The 16705-nt window shown below is 32.7% G+C and overlaps 2 protein-coding genes across 2 annotated transcripts in view; both read right to left on the minus strand.

The window, feature by feature from the left end:
* The window catches only part of LOC105330472 (uncharacterized), a 320443-nt gene extending 320283 nt beyond the window's left edge, over window positions 1-160 (minus strand). The window contains exon 1 of the mRNA XM_066073568.1: window positions 94-160. The gene's annotated coding sequence lies outside the window, so the exon portion shown is untranslated. The remainder of the gene's footprint in view (window positions 1-93) is intronic.
* Window positions 1-16705, minus strand: part of LOC109617272 (hypothetical protein) — a 167733-nt gene that overhangs the window by 13678 nt on the left and 137350 nt on the right. The window lies entirely within an intron of this gene.

Below are 16705 nucleotides of genomic sequence, written 5' to 3' on the forward strand. Positions count from 1 at the left end.
ATTCCCCCAACCTATATTATGTTGATAATTAGAGGTTAGCTGAATAAATTACTGCTGTATCATAATTAAATAAAATTAATGTTCATACTATACCATAGTTACTAATGTTTTTCCAAAACTGGATCAGTTACTTCTACCTTGAACTTAAGTTGAAACACCTAACAAGTGAAAAGCTGTCAATGTGACAGCAAACCGGATTTTCTTTTATGTAAACTGTATCCATAATCCATGTCAACCCTTATCCAGTGGAGTACCCTACATGTATATGCAACATTTTGCCAAAAAATGACTAAGTTCAAAAGCTAGTATTTTTTTTATAAATTTTCTGAAATCAAAATCCTAGCAATGTGCACACCTCTGATATATGTACAATTGATCTTGAAAAGATCAACTTCCTTTCTTGAGAACTGTAGGAGGAGTTATCCGTACAATGAGGGTACCCTATATGCAATATTTTGCCAAAAAATGACTAAGTTCAAAAGCTGGTATTTTTTTCATAAATTATCAGAAATCAAAATCCTAGCAATATGCACACCTCTGATATATGTACAATTGATCTGCAAAAGAACAACTTCCTATCTTGAGAACTGTAGGAGGAGTTATCCGTACAATGAGGGTACCCTATATGCAATATTTTGCCAAAAAATGACTAAGTTCAAAAGCTGGTATTTTTTTCATAAATATTCAGAAATCAAAATCCTAGCAATATGCACACCTCTGATATATGTACAATTGATCTGCAAAAGAACAACTTCTTATCTTGAGAACTGTAGGAGGAGTTATCCGTACAATGAGGGTACCCTATATGCAATATTTTGCCAACAAATGACTAAGTTCAAAAGCTGGTATTTTTTCGATAAATTATCAGAAATCAAAATCCTAGCAATATGCTCACCTCTGATATATGTACAATTGATCTGCAAAAGAACAACTTCCTATCTTGAGAACTGTAGGAGGAGTTATCCGTACAATGAGGGTTCCCCATATGCAATATTTTGCCAAAAAATGACTTAGTTCAAAAGCTGGTATTTTTTCGATAAATTATCGGAAATCAAAATCCTAGCAATATGCACACCTCTGATATATGTACAATTGATCTGCAAAAGAACAATTTCTTATCTTGAAAACTGTAGGAGGAGTTATCCGTACAATGAGGGTACCCTTTTGGCAGCCGCCCGCCCGCCCGCCCACCCGCCCGCCATTTTCACCATTTTAATAACCGGATTTTTCCGTTGGAAAACCCGGTTAAAAAGTATAAACAAAATATCATATGTCAGTCACAAACATTAATGCATCGTTTGCTTTATTACATGTAGTTAAAATTAGACCGTTAACTACATGTAAACTTTGAATAACACATTAGCCTTTCTATGGAAATCCTATCATTTTTTTTCTTATTTGAAAACTTTGACTAATAAGTTGACAGAGTTGGAAAAAATTACAAATGATTTGTTTTCAGATATAAATTCCAGATTACCAGATCAAAACTGTAACACATGTAAAACATGAATTTTAATTCAGGTCACAACATAGTATTCATTCTGGAAATGCTTAAAATGCTTCAAAAATGGAATTTTACATAATAGTAAGATCATATGAAGTGAAATCTTAATATGATCTTACTGTCTTAGAACAGAACCCAAGCCAACGAAATTAAAGATTTGAGGAAAATACACCGCCCCTATTGTGTCCAAATATTGCCGTGCCTTGAATGACATGTAGAATGACATGTAGAGGCCTGGTGATTATTTACATGAAAATCGAACACGTGAATTGTTTAAGGTTGACTTCCAATCACGTCATGTTAGAATGAAGATGATTTGAAGGATATCGGTTTTCAATATATTGATATTGAGATTGATTGTGTTAAAGTGTTAAATCTATACAAATGATTAAAAATATACCTTAATTCTGTACAAGGTAATCAAATATGCAAACGCCGTGTTCTCTCTTCAATAAATATAATTAATCGGTCAAAAATTTGCCCAAACAGCAACTTAAAAAGGAAAAGAATGAAAGGTTCTTCATGAATTCATTGTGATTTAAAATATATAGTATCTTTCATGGGCAGCTTTTCTTTGATTTGTGTGTGTGTGTGTGTGTGTGTGTGTGTGTGGGGGGGGGGGGGGGGGGTTATATATATACGTAAAGTCACACAACGAAAAATTCCGAAACGCCCCTTTTTTCAAAGTTTCCACCAATCAAAAAGTATTCAGTACTCGAAAAAAAGAAAATTTCTTTATCACGAAGACTGCATTATTGACAAGAATTTGGGACAATTGATTGGCTGAATAACTGGGTTATATGTTCTAAAACCAATAATTTTACAGTTTACAATGGTTTATAAATATAGCTCCACAGGGTATCCCCGAGTACCCAAACTCCATCACTATAAGCAGAAAACCTCCCGCGTTTCTCTGTTAATTATTTGTTGTGGTTTTTATCATTTGCAATCACTAAATATAATCTAAAACAATATGATTTATAAAATTATTAACAAAAATATTTTTATCTTTATTCAAATAATCCCTCCGAATACGACGTTTACAACGTGTGCTTAATATATCTTATGAACCTAACATGCTATCATACCTTGTGAACCTAACTCCGTCACCCTCATGCTCTATGATATGGCAGGGAATGAAGACACATTAACAATTTAGTTAAAACTCCATCTGTATCTAGGTCAAGTTATAATAAGTAAAAATGGTTCATGCAATTTAAATTGTATTTAGGCTATTGCAAACTAAAAAAAAAGTATTAATTACCTTAATCAAAAATGTATTACATGTGAAATGTTTCATCTTGACCTCTCTAAAAATGACTGACCACCGTAAATGATCGAATGGGCCCGCATTTCAGAAATATCGATATTTTAGTGCACCCGTGAAAAAGTTTAAGCTGATTTCACACAATTAATGGTGCATAAAATGAACAAGGTTTAATTCTGTTATTTTTTGACACATTCTTAAATTTAACCGTTGCAAATTGTTGACCTTTGATTAAAGATTGTTGACATGTAAAAAACGACGTCATAATCAAACTTGATTTCAAACGGCGAGGAGTTTCCCGAAAGTGACGGAGTTAGGGTAGTGACGGAGTTAGGGGGCTATGCGATATATTAATTAATATATATTTGTTGATTACTATTTTGGAGAATTTATCTATTAATGCAGTAAAAAAACTATATTTTTCCAGTACAACAGTTTATTTGTGCATGTGTAAGTACAATTCATGTATTTTTTTTTATTTCTAGAATTTACTCTGTCATTCGACAGATTGATAGTGATGATAATCTTAATCCGGATTTGATTACCCATATTACCAACACCCCCCTCCCCTTCTCTATCTCCCCTCTCGTTCTCTCTCTCTCTCTCTCTTTCTCTCTCTCTTACCTGAATTAATCTATTAGTAGAGATATGCCAAATTTAAGCTTCGCAATAGAAACGTGTGGGTCCCGGGTTTCATTACTGGTCAGATATTTCTTCCATTAAATATTTGCTCTAGATCTTTCTCCTTCTCAACAACGTCTGCCTGTAACATATAATATGAAAAAGTTCATTGATATTTGTAAACTTTGTTCAGAAGAAATTCGAGACATTCCGTTCCTTGGACACTCCGGCAGTGGCATAAAAAGAAAAATTCACCACATTGTACAATATAGGCCTAATGGAATCTGTAGCCCTGAACAATTCACATGAAAAATACACCACATTGTACAATATAATAGAATTTGTAACCCAGAACAATCTATAAGATTTCATTTCTTACACGATGAACAGTCAACCATCCAACTGAATATCTCTCAAATTCCGCTTTCTACATGTGTTATCGTCTGTTCACATGTCAGGATGACGTTTTGTTGTTTCGGTATCCAAAAAATTTCGTCCCCAAGTCATTTCGGCCAAAGATATTTATAACTTTTTTTATCTTTATGCATAATGTGTGTGTGTGTAATAACAATTCAATATTCTTAATCAAGACAGCATTTTCCAGCGGCTACTTATAGTCTAGCGTTCTTAGTCGATGTATTTAGCAGTGGCGTCGGAAGCAAATTGAATGGGGGGGGGGGGTGACAGATCATCAGAAATCTTGACAAGCAGAACAAAGCTAATTCCCCAAATCATGAAAATCAATTAACACCCCCTCCCCCCCCAAAAAAAAAAAAAACCACACACACAACACACCTAGCACCTAAATTTTCTCCCGTAAAAAAGGCTTTTTTCTCGGAGGGATAGGACAATTCATCCAGTCAATCTGTATAATTGGGTATTTATTTAGTATGTATTACTGATTTTATCAAACGATTTAAGAGATCAGTGATTCCCGGGCGTGAATAATTTAATTTACATCAGTGCTCTAGCTATAACTATACCCGCTATCAATCTGCGTGTGCGATCAGATAATCTAAAAAATGTAAAAATTAGAAGTCTACACCACAAATTTAACTGATCATGAAGAAATATAGGTATATTTTGATAATTTTTAAGTTTGCAGTTTAGGGTAATGTATCTATCGACGGAGCTTTGAAATGAATAATTTTTTACCATATACCATATAAATCTCGCATTTTTATGGCCAGTCATTAATTTTTACATTATAAGGAACGTATATTGCGTCTTTTTGAAAAGATTAAAAATCTTGATAATAGCTTTGTTCAACCTTAATATGCATATAATCAATTAAGATAGACAGTCGCCATGTTTAGTTTGTTCCTAAGACATCGATTTACCTGTCTTAAAGTTAAGACATAACTTAGGAAATTCATAAGATAAGATTGGAATAGTGAAACGGATAAGTAATGAACTTAGGAAAAAGTTCTTTCCTAAGATACAACTTAGTCCTGAGTATGCTTTGTGAAACGGGCCCCAGAATGCCAACTTAAAGAGGGGGGGGGGTATATTTGTTACCAGTGAGTTCCGCAGTCCATTTTCGGTAACTTTACAATGTTTATTTTGATTCATTTAATTACTTATAGTTTTCTAAAGGGAAGAGGGGGGTTGGCGGTGGTTCCGGATCTCCTGACACCCCCCCCCCCCCCGGACCTTATACAGTTCTAGATCCGTGCATGAAATGCATTCCATTACTGAGGAATTCTGTTAAGAGTCAATGGGAATTTGAAGTGCATGTACAAATAATGATTGAATCCTAACCAAACACTCGTCATATACATGTATATTCATGGACCAGTGAACCTGTAAAACAAGTGTTACATGTAAAAAAAAACAATCCTTTATTCTGAGCAGACATGGATTCACATGATTTAATTTTGAACATGAAGTAAATATATCGAGGTCAACAAATCTGGGAAAGACATGGATAACATTTGAATGATATTTTAGACTTGCAAGGAGGAAGGAAAAGTCCGAATTTTGACGTAAATTAATAGACGATGATTTGTTAAGAAAATTTGATTGAATCCTTGAAGAGTCATAGTGCGACAATATTCCCTATATTATTCAAACTAAGGAAAAGGGGTGATATGGTTCAAGGTTCAAGAGGATGTCTAAAGGTGATAATGGAAGTGATATATGTGACCCATAATCTATCAAAAGGAGATACATTTATCTCTGTTAAAATTTCATTTGTGGCTTATTGGATATATGTGTGGGTGACAAGATTCCGTGTTATAAATTTCGATTTACGTTGTAAATACACGTTTCAACATTTTTTTCTTCATTTTTATTTGTACTGTTTGCTATTTGGACATCCAACTTTACGATGATATCTAATAATAAGGATCCAATGGTAAAGTGTATTATAGAAGATATGGAGTTGAAAATCGGTACCAATCTGTATCTTTAAATAAAATGTTGTTTAAAAAATGCAACAAATCACTTCACAGAAAACATGCAGACACGTCAATGTATTGTATTACTGGCTTCGTAGTCCAATTTATATGACATGAGTCCAGGATAATTCATAAAATTCTTTCTTAATGTGTTATTCTTTTAAAATTCTTTCTACATGTGTGATTATTCTTTTTATCTTACAGTACCGTCCCTTGATATCGGATGTAGTGTAAACGTATTATAATTTGCGTGTACGGTATTTGGCGGAAAATAGTTCTGGAACAAATTGGCGCGTATTTAAATTAGCGTCTACCTGAATGTGACTATTCATATACATATATGCATTTCATTTAGCGATGCACTTGAATAAGCGGAAGCTGCATTCCGAAAAACGCCAAAAATAATACACAGCTTAATGTAATAAGTTTACAGTATTCTTGTAAGTTGTGCATGAACATGTTAATAGCATGTTGACTTCAGTGTCGTAAAGGACATTACTTATATAATCAACCTCTTTAGTGAGGTTTACATTAAGCCTAAGTTTTAGAGTGCTAACATGTAAACATGTAAATGTAACTACGCTATTTTCTAATAAGAACATGTCCTTTTAAATTTTTTTTATATAAATAGTGCCTGTTTGGGAGGGTAGCAGTTGATATTGACACTCCGGGAAATTGTCAACCGACGCGAATACTTGATATTAAAAGTTTGTATATTGTGTTTAATCTGTATACATACTCTTAATTAATTATATAATGTTTAATTATATACTATTATATTAAATATTTTGAGATTAAAAGTTTGTATATTGTGTTTTATCTATTTACAGACTCTTAATTAATTATATAATGTTTAATTATATATAGAGAATAATACATACCCTTTTCCATATCACAGCCTGTATCAGCCCAAGACTCCAATATAAGCCCGAGGGCCGAAGGCCCGAGGAATGATATTGGTCGAGGGCTTATACAGGGTCTGATATGGAAAAAGGGTAGTTATTATTATATTTATTACATACTTCGTAATAAATTATGTAAAAAGGCATTAACTTGAACAAATTGATTTTAAATATTATCTGAAAGTAGTCTATATATGAAAAAAAACAATGGAATCTTATTGTTTTACCAACATGTTGCTACAGAACTAAAATTTCCTCGTGTTTCAGAAGTTATTTTAAACTGCATTTGAAAATGTCGACTGCAAGAAATGTTTTATTTTTCGTCTGTAAGCATGCACAAATGCCGTAGCCAAAAAAGGCAGAGGAGTTCTGCAAGGGGTGTTATATGGATCCGTTTCAGCCCTAAGGCTGATAACCTGTATCAGCCCCGGAGGCCGATATGAGTTGTGTGATGTCATCTGTATCACATATGCCAAAAACCTGTATTTATTACTAAGTATGTAATAAACTATTATATTAAATATTTTGAGATTAAAAGTTTGTATATTGTGTTTTATCTGTATACAGACAATTAATTATATAAGGTTTAATTATAAACTATCATATTATATATTTCATATTAAAAGTTGTATATTGTGTTTTGTCTGTATACATACTCTTATTAATAATTAGTTATATAATGTTTAATTACATACTATTAAACATTTCAGATTAAAAGTGTGTATATTTAAGAAGTGAACTTAATGTCTACCAAAGTTATACGAGAATAACCTGGGTTGGGATAATTTACGCTTTATAATCCGCGAACTTGAGTAAATATTGAGTTCATTCCTTATAATTTAATTTTCTGTAATTTACTGTACAAGTTGAGTCCCGCGATAAAACCAGAATTAAATTATTGTGTTTTATCTGTATACATATGACTCTTCTTTTTAGGAGATTGATAGAATCTAAAATGGTCAAAATCATCCAGCCTTCTTAAGTAACACAGAGCTGGTGTTCAACAATAAGTTACAAAAGTTTTTGAACAAAAATTATTGCATAACATTCCAACAGGTAATGAAACTCCTCCCTACTTTGACAATTATACAAAATTCATAAATTCTTTCATGGCGTTCTCAACTGTATCGACCGATTCCTAATTATACATTTTATTCAAAATACGTTAAGTGTCATGTTGATAAAAAATGTTGATAACGCACTTTGTGGGTTTTTTAGTGTCTTGACTTTGTCCTAGATTTAACGTACTTTGAAAAAATATACAGTGGGTTTATTCATCCCGAATTTAACGCACTTTGAAAAATAATTTTAAAGTGCGTTGCAACACACTTCCCACAACGGATTAGGATTTTGAAGATTATCGGGTCAGCTTTTTTATTTTTTATTATTTTCATTGTTTGCTTGTCATGATTTTGGGCAAGTTCGTCCCCCTCTCCACTTTCCAAAACAATGCTTCGGTCCAGCTGTTTCCTGACCACTCAATAAATTTAAACAAATTTAAGTTGAAGTTGTATTCCGAATCAGATACAGTTCATAAAATACTGCACAAGGTTTGAGCCATATGCTTCATTTGCTTTGAAAGACATGATCTTCAACGCTAGACAGGGGTTTTGCATGAGGAATTTAAATATTATACACCATTCAAAACAGTCATTGTATTTTATCAATTCAACTCCCTTGTCAATAACAAATAATCTGCATTGTTCTTCAATACAACGTGCAACATCAATGTCTTATCTTTATCGATCACCTCCAGTACACAACACAGCTGATACTAAATTCAGTTTTTGAACAAGTTCTTGTAGGATCGCACAATATATGGACCTTACACTCCAGTTATTTTATATAAACAATTTGATCGTCAATCAGAGGTTTTGCGCTATAAATTTAAATCTTTTACATTGTTCAAAACAGCCATTGTGTTTTGTCAATTCAACTCCCTTGGATAGAATTGATTGTTATCGATTATGAGTAAGACTAAGATGGTATCACATAAACGGGATGTCTTTTACTGAGGAGTCCTGAAGCTAATTTAGTTTGTTTTTCGGTTGTGTGGCTTTAACCTCACGTTAGAAATTGTTTGGATTAAGTAAAAATATTTTTTAGATACATAATTAAATCGTTATTTTGTTTATTATAATTTTGTTATAAGCATACACATATTGGTTTGTCCTAAATTTCTGACACTGAGTAATAACTTTAGTTTGAAACAGCAATATTGAATCAAAGGAAACATATCATTTGTATGTATATGAAGTACAGTGCGGTATTGAGTAAAAAAAAAAAGAACATACCGATTTTCTAATAAAAATATATTTGTCCATGGAACTCTGATTGAACATTAAAATAGCTGGTAATTTCTCGTCTGTAGCAAGTTAGTTGATACAATTAAAGAGATATCCTACAGGCCGTTACAAAAACGCTGGTATCTTGAACAACTGTGGGCTTTAAATACTAAATGTGTTATTTGAAATGTTACCGATACTATCGAGTGATTTAGATAAGGAATTGTAACTGATTCAGTCAATTAAGGGTTATATATGTACATGTAATAAATGGAAATACTTAAGGAATTAGGAACCATTTCTGGGGTATTATGAGGTGTTAATTTTATTCGAGGAGTCGGACTTTATGATAAACTTGACCACAGTCCAACACAAATTATCACCTCATAATATTAAAAACAATGATTTCTTGTTACTTATATTTATAATATTTCCAGTTTGTACAATTAAAACAACATTATTAGTCGTTTTAGAAGTGTTATATTGGTTTTAATAGTTGATTTGGGAGAGGATATAATATGGACTAAGACTTATATAGATTGGTATGTAACGCTAATATAAAGGTCTGTGCTCAAGTATGTGCAAGCGTCACACAAAATAGGAAAAGCGAAGAAACTTGCTAACATATATTAAGACTAAAAAATAATAATTTATTTTTAACCAAATTCAGTATTTTTGTGTATTATTCTAAGTTGTATGTATACTTTTTTATGTTAGGCAAGAAGTTTGTTACTCAGGGTAATTCTATTTGAAAAGAAAACGCAACTTCAAATAAATCAATGAATACTCGACTATTGCCCGAAATCCTCCCTCCCTTCCCCACCCCCTCCCCGGTTAAATGACTTGTCTCTACGTGTAAACCTGACATCCCTATAGATAAGTAAATAAACTAGACTCTTGTTGCTATAGCAACAAAAAGGTCTTCCGTTCCTCACATATAAATCTGCACAAAAGATCCGTTTATCTTGTAAACAGAAAGCGGATATAATTTATACTGTAAAGGAATTCCCAAGAAATAAACAAAACAAAAAGACAAAACGTCATTTTTGAGTACTTTCTGTGACGACCGGAAGTTACGCCGGATCATACAAAACATAGTAAACATATCTTCATACATTGCCTTGTTTTTCCTCAAAGTTTGGATGTTCAAGTTTTTGTTAGTTATAATATCTCGTTGAGAAAAGGTTTTTGTCTCGGGACCGGAAACGAACGAACGGAAGTGATTAAGAAATTGAAAATACGTATTTTAGTACATTTACCTATGATACGTTATTGTTCATCACATTGAGTAAAATGTTAAAAAAATTCTAATGTTAAAACAAAACAAAAAATCTTTTATTGCTTGAACACTTCGAGTGAAAACCGGAAGTGACGTACGACCAAATGGAACCCGTTCAACACATGTTCATTCAAATGTTCATTATCCATACAAGTTTTGTGTCTTGATCTCTCACTGTTTGTGAGATCTTGGGGTAGTTTGTTTTTTTAAAAGAAGGCTACCTGAGATATTTGAGATGTCTCACCGGAAGTAGAACTTTTTTTGGTTTTTTTACCATGTGTGGATGACCTCCTGTATTTTTGTAACTAAAATGTTATTTCCATGCTAAATAACCAACATATTTTTTAAAAATCAGAATTTGGTGTACTTCCTGTGACGACCGGAAGTTACGCCGGTTAAAACAAAATAGTGTTAACACGTGTCCATACACAGGTCTATAATCCTACAAAGTTTGGTTGTTGAAGTCGTTACCGTTTTTGAGATCTCTTCGATATAAGGTTTTTTGTCTCGGGACAGGAAACGGACAAACGGAAGTGCTTAATGAAATTTAAATTTTTTATATCTTGTTTAATTTCCTATTTTTCATTATTATTCATCAAAGTAGCTAAAACTATCAAAATAAAAACAGTTTAACGGATAAACAGTTTGATTTGTTTGAAGTCTTCCGCTGTGGACCGGAAGTGACGGACGACAAAATAAAACTGTTTAAACACATCTTCAATCAAATGTCTATGATTAGTGAAAGTTTTGTGTCTTGATCACGTACAGTACCTGAGAACTTGCGGGTACAAAATATGTTTTAAAAAAGCTTCCTGAGATAATCGAGATATCTCACCGGAAGTAGTACTTTTTTGTTTATTAAACATTGCATAGATGACATATGTTAGGATCTATACTAATATTTTTATTCTATGGAAAATAAATTAAATACGTAAAAACAAAAAAATTTGAAGAGCTTCCGGTGACGACCGGAAGTTACGCCGAATAAAACAAAAGTGTTTAAACACATTTACAACTATAGGTCTATCATCCCTCAAAGTTTGGATGTTCAAATCTTTATCGTTTCTGAGATCTCGATGTGACAAGCTTTTTGTCGCGGGACAGGAAACAGACGACAGAAAGTCGATTTTGAAAAAATGAAAAAAACTCCTCGAGATACGATCATATTCTATCACTCCTGAAAACCTAAAGTAAATCGATCCAGCCATCTCTGAGATATCTTGTGGACAAAAAATGGGAAAAAAATAATAATAAAAAACATTACAATCTCTATAAGGTCTTCCGTTGGAAACGGAAGACCTTAATAATCTACTATAGTGACATGTTTTGCCAAAAAGACTAGAGAATTTTATAACGGTGATCTGCGTTCAATGGAGCGGGTAAGAGTTAACGCTATTGTTTACACAAGCAAATGTGGGGTATATATATGTATATGTGTACCGGTTCTGGCGTGTGTTGACAATTAACACGGTATTATTATCTGTAGATAATTTATGCATTTCAATTTCAATTTGGTGGATAAATATGTATTAATCAATAATACTTTATTTTTCAAGCTTCAAAGCTTTGGCAAGCAAGAAAAATAGTTCAGTCTTTAGTGGTTAAAATTCTACCCACTTTTTGACGAGGTTTTTATCACACAAACAAAATAAAATCTGTGACAATCATAATTTTCTGTTTCTTTACGATCTTATAGTCGACACAAAATTCAACATTTTACCATGACACAAAAAAAAATTGAAATATATATCTGATCATGTATATTAACCAAGATGCTTCAGCGGCTTTGAATCATTCCGCATTCAAATGTCAACACCGGATTCACGGATATTTATTTCTTGACATTTTCGAAGTGCAATAGAGATGATATAAGCAAACTATAAACAAAATAACATATTTTGTTTGTTTGATATAATCTGAACAAAAAAGAGTCAATAATTATAATTAATAAAATAAAATAATGATTTGACCTATCGTAACATATCTACATTTCATGTCAAATCCCGTTCAATTTCTCCCCTTAACACCCCCCCCCCCTAAAAAAATAAGTTTGATGTCGATTATAGAAGCAAATTCTATGTAAACAAAAATTAACATTGAAATATTATCTTAACCAAACCGACTTAACTAGAAGGGTCGAGGCTACGAAGGTCCAGAAATATCTCGGGCGGAACAAACACAGATCCGAACTGAGAAAAGGCCGACACAACTTGCTACCCATGCTATGTATTACTACGCGGCGCAGCAACTACTTTTTTTCGGTTATGCTATATGACACGCCCCTTTTTTATAGTTCATCTCTTATGAATTTATGAGTAATAGGCTTCAAAATTGATTCGTAATGTTTTCACAGACACAGAACATGTAAATATATTGTGTTATGATCATACATTCACTCACTTTAAACATTGCATATCTATTCTTTTTAACTTTGTTACATGTTTTTATTTATGTTTTGGTAAGCAGAATGTCTGAGACAAACATTACTTCTGACCGCTGATAAACTAGTAGATGTAAAGGGAATCGTTCTTACCATGCACCATGTCCCTGGATCTGCTCTATTTTTCCCAATGATTTAAGCTTATACATTTCTTGAATAATACATATCTTCATCTTCCGGGGTGAAATCAACAACTTTGTCTTTACACCGGTAAGTTACACATGGAACTTCGTTTAAAAATCAAAACGAGTTGAACATTTATACCAGCCAGTTTATTTGCTACAAAGATCTAAACTTGTTTTTGTACGGGTTTTAACTATTGTTTTAATTGCACGTACCGTGGACATGATTGACTGAGTGATACCAAACTGAATTATAATGATGACGCAGACGTCTCTTTTGTTTGTAATATCTGTTTTATTGGTAAGAACAATGAAGGAGATGAGCTGATAAGGTCAGATAATGTGCACCCAAAATCAGTAGAACTGGGTCGTCCTTGCATAACAAATAGCAGAACAACTTGATCTTTTATTTCAGGCAATTGTAGCGTAAGGGTTTAAATCTATATAAAACAGAGTTTTCAGTATAGTTAGCTTTCGTACACCTTAATATTTGCATGACTTCCTATTGACGATAATGTTCGACAATATGATTAATTTATACAAAGATATCGTTTAATTAACATAGATTCTACAGGGACATAGTAAACATTCAAAGTCCTTGCATCTAAATAAAGGAATCTTATTATAAAAACCACAGAGCTGATTTTGCACCTGTTCATACATACATAAATAAACCTTTTTTTAGTTGTTGACGTCTCGCGTATACAAACGATAAACGTTTAATGTTGATTGTTTCCTTAATCATTATTGTTGGTTTTAGTGATTATCTTAACGTTTATATTTTGTTGGTTTAATAGCCTAACATGACGTTGACTGTTGTATGCGACATGCAACTGTCCCATTATATTATTCATATTGAGAATACCGTGTAACTGTGAGCATATTTTCATTTATTTCTCAAATATTTTTATTACAGACCCTGAAACGTGCTACTACACCAGTTGCACGGTTCGGTTCGTTACGCTTTATGAACGGTACCTAACAGGTGCCCGTGGAAAGGTGTGAATACCGGCATCTCGTGTACACCTATTTAAGCGTCCAAATATACAGAGTTCGTTGTAAAGTACAATAACTGCTAAAAACCAAAGAAAGACAATAACACCTGTTGTGTATAGAACCAAAGATCAGCTTCTGTACACGTGTTTCGCACGAGTGATTTTTGTTCATGTGAAATCACGACGCCATTACTAGCTATGCGGGAAATAAAGTTGAAAGTTATTTTATGGAATGCGTGTACTTTTTTCCGTTCAATGCTTGCATTTAATGCATTAAGATTTTGTACATGTATTTATTTACAAATCATTATACATGTATGAGTGATTTTTTTGTTTATTTATTGGTACATAAATAGCTCAAGAACAAATCACTCGAGTCACCGGTAATATGTGGTTGTCATTTACATTTTCTGGGTCTGTGTAACTTAAGTCGACATTTTTTTTTTAATTAAAAAGGATATGAAATCATATATAGATATATTTCAACCTTGTTTAGCCATAGTGTATATACATATTTCTAAACAAATGCCACTTTTCTAACGTTTCGGGTAACGAGATCTCTCTCTCTCTCTTTCTCTCTCTCTCTCTCTTTCTCTCTCTCTCTCTCTCTCTCTCTCTCTCTCTCTCTCTCTCTCTCTCTCTCTCTCTCTCTCTCTCTCCCCCCCCCCGAGAATCACTTAAAGCTATGTAAAGTCCAGTATGTACCCAATGTTTCAAACATTTCATAAAAATAATCAAAATAGTATAACCACGGATTGTGTGAACGTTAATAGTTTACAATGTTTAAGAAATCGGCGATGCAAGTTTTGTCGAAAAACAAAGAAATGGTTACGGTCTAAGAAAGGAAATATTTTTGTGACTGTTTTAATAAGAATAACAGTTTTAAATCTTAGTATGTGTTATCTTATCCCGTATAAAAAATCTAGCAAAATATTGAACTTATCTGGTCAGCGATAATCTCCGTCCGTATTCATCGAAAGACATTAGGCCAATAAGCCGTATATGGAAGTTGCACGCTTATTGCACGGTACGGTACGCTTTTTTGTCCGTCTGGAGGCGGGTCTTGCATAAATTATCTTGCACGCTTTTTGCACGGTACGGTTCGCTTTGTGAACGGTACGGTTCGCTTTGTGAACGGTACGGTTCGATTTGTGAACGGTACGGTACGCTTTGTGAACGGTACGTTTCGTTTTGTGAACGGTACGGTTCGTTTCTTGCACGGAACGGTACGGTTCGTTTTAGAGGTGTAGTAGCACGTTTCAGGGTCTGTACAATAATTTCACTTGACACCGACTCTAATGTTGTTATTTTACTTGAATTGATATGATATCTGATAATTACACAGATATGTATATTCATGGTTACACATTTCCAAACATCTTCTTTGTTATTAAAAAAATGAGTTCGGTAAAGTAACACCTCTTAAAAATAGCACCGCTAAACAGCAGCGCCCCCTCAATATCGGCCGATGAAAAATGTCACAGGCAGTTTTCTTATAACCAATTTCACCTCAATGTGGGTTGACTTAAAATTTACATTGAAATATGTTTTATATAAACCCTTCGAAAACCGTCGACCCCTGTTCGACGGACGCCAGTCGTTTTTCAGTCATCAGATGTTTAATGAACATGTGAAATTAACCAACTAAAAACCGCTATAAATGTCCAGTGTATCGGTGCTTGATAAGACGCAATATATAGTGATTTTTTTATAAATCACATTTTATTTATCAGTGAATATAAACGTTATAATATATACTAAGGTGCAGTTTTATAAATATATTAGATCAATCATGACAAAAAGAAAAAAAAAAAAAAAATATATATATATATATATATATATATATATATATATATATATATATATATATATATATATATATATATATATATATATATATATATATATATATATATATATATATATATATATATATATATATATATATATATATATATATATATATATATATATATATAACACTTGTATTTGAGGAATTATCGTGTCTTACCACACATTCACGCAATGAAAGAACACTTCCTAATCTAAAGTGTGCACATTAACTCGCCAAAATTAACATGTCAACTTTATTGTTACTATTTTTTAAATATACATTTATGTTTGCTACGCAAAATACTAGTTTCAAACACCCCCCCCCCCTTCAGACCCTAGATAAAATATTAGATATACAAGGAAAACTTTCTTACCGTTCACCGAATTCTGGATCTGTTTTACTTTCGCAATAATTTAAGAGAATAAATCTTTTCAACTCCCAGGATGAAATCATCCAATTGTCTTTACACACGTAAGATACACAAGGAATTTTGTTAAAAAAAAACAAAACGAGTTGAACATTTATACCATGCAGTTATTTTGCTATAAAGGTTTAAACTTGATTTGTATGGGCTTTGAATATTTTTTTTATTTAATACAGGTTTGTTGGACAAGATTGACTAAATGCTACCAAACTGAATTAAAATGATGCCATATGCAGACGGTATCTTTTGGTTGTGAGAATTATAAGTGAGATAAGCTAAATTGAGGGGTCGTAATCATGAGACTGTAGAGCTTGATATGCTCAAGTTCACAAACACGTGTTCAAACTTTGTTCCGTAATTTTGTGATAGGTGTCACGAGTATCCTGACGTTAACAGTTTTATAATAATTGTCCTTTTATTCATTTTGAAAATATCCTTCTTTCATGATTATCTTTTTATTTTTTGTGCATAGCGTATCCCCTCATTCATATTGACAAAATCGCAAATTCGTTTGTTTCTTGGCATGTATATGTCAATTTTACTTAAAACGTTCGGGGTTATACATACAAGTCCAGGACCAAATTTGATAAAGGCTGCATCGTTCGAGTTTATCATGTACACTTGATTAATCTT

The sequence above is a fragment of the Magallana gigas genome, chromosome 10 (genome assembly GCF_963853765.1).
Source record: "Magallana gigas chromosome 10, xbMagGiga1.1, whole genome shotgun sequence".
Taxonomy (NCBI): domain Eukaryota; kingdom Metazoa; phylum Mollusca; class Bivalvia; order Ostreida; family Ostreidae; genus Magallana; species Magallana gigas.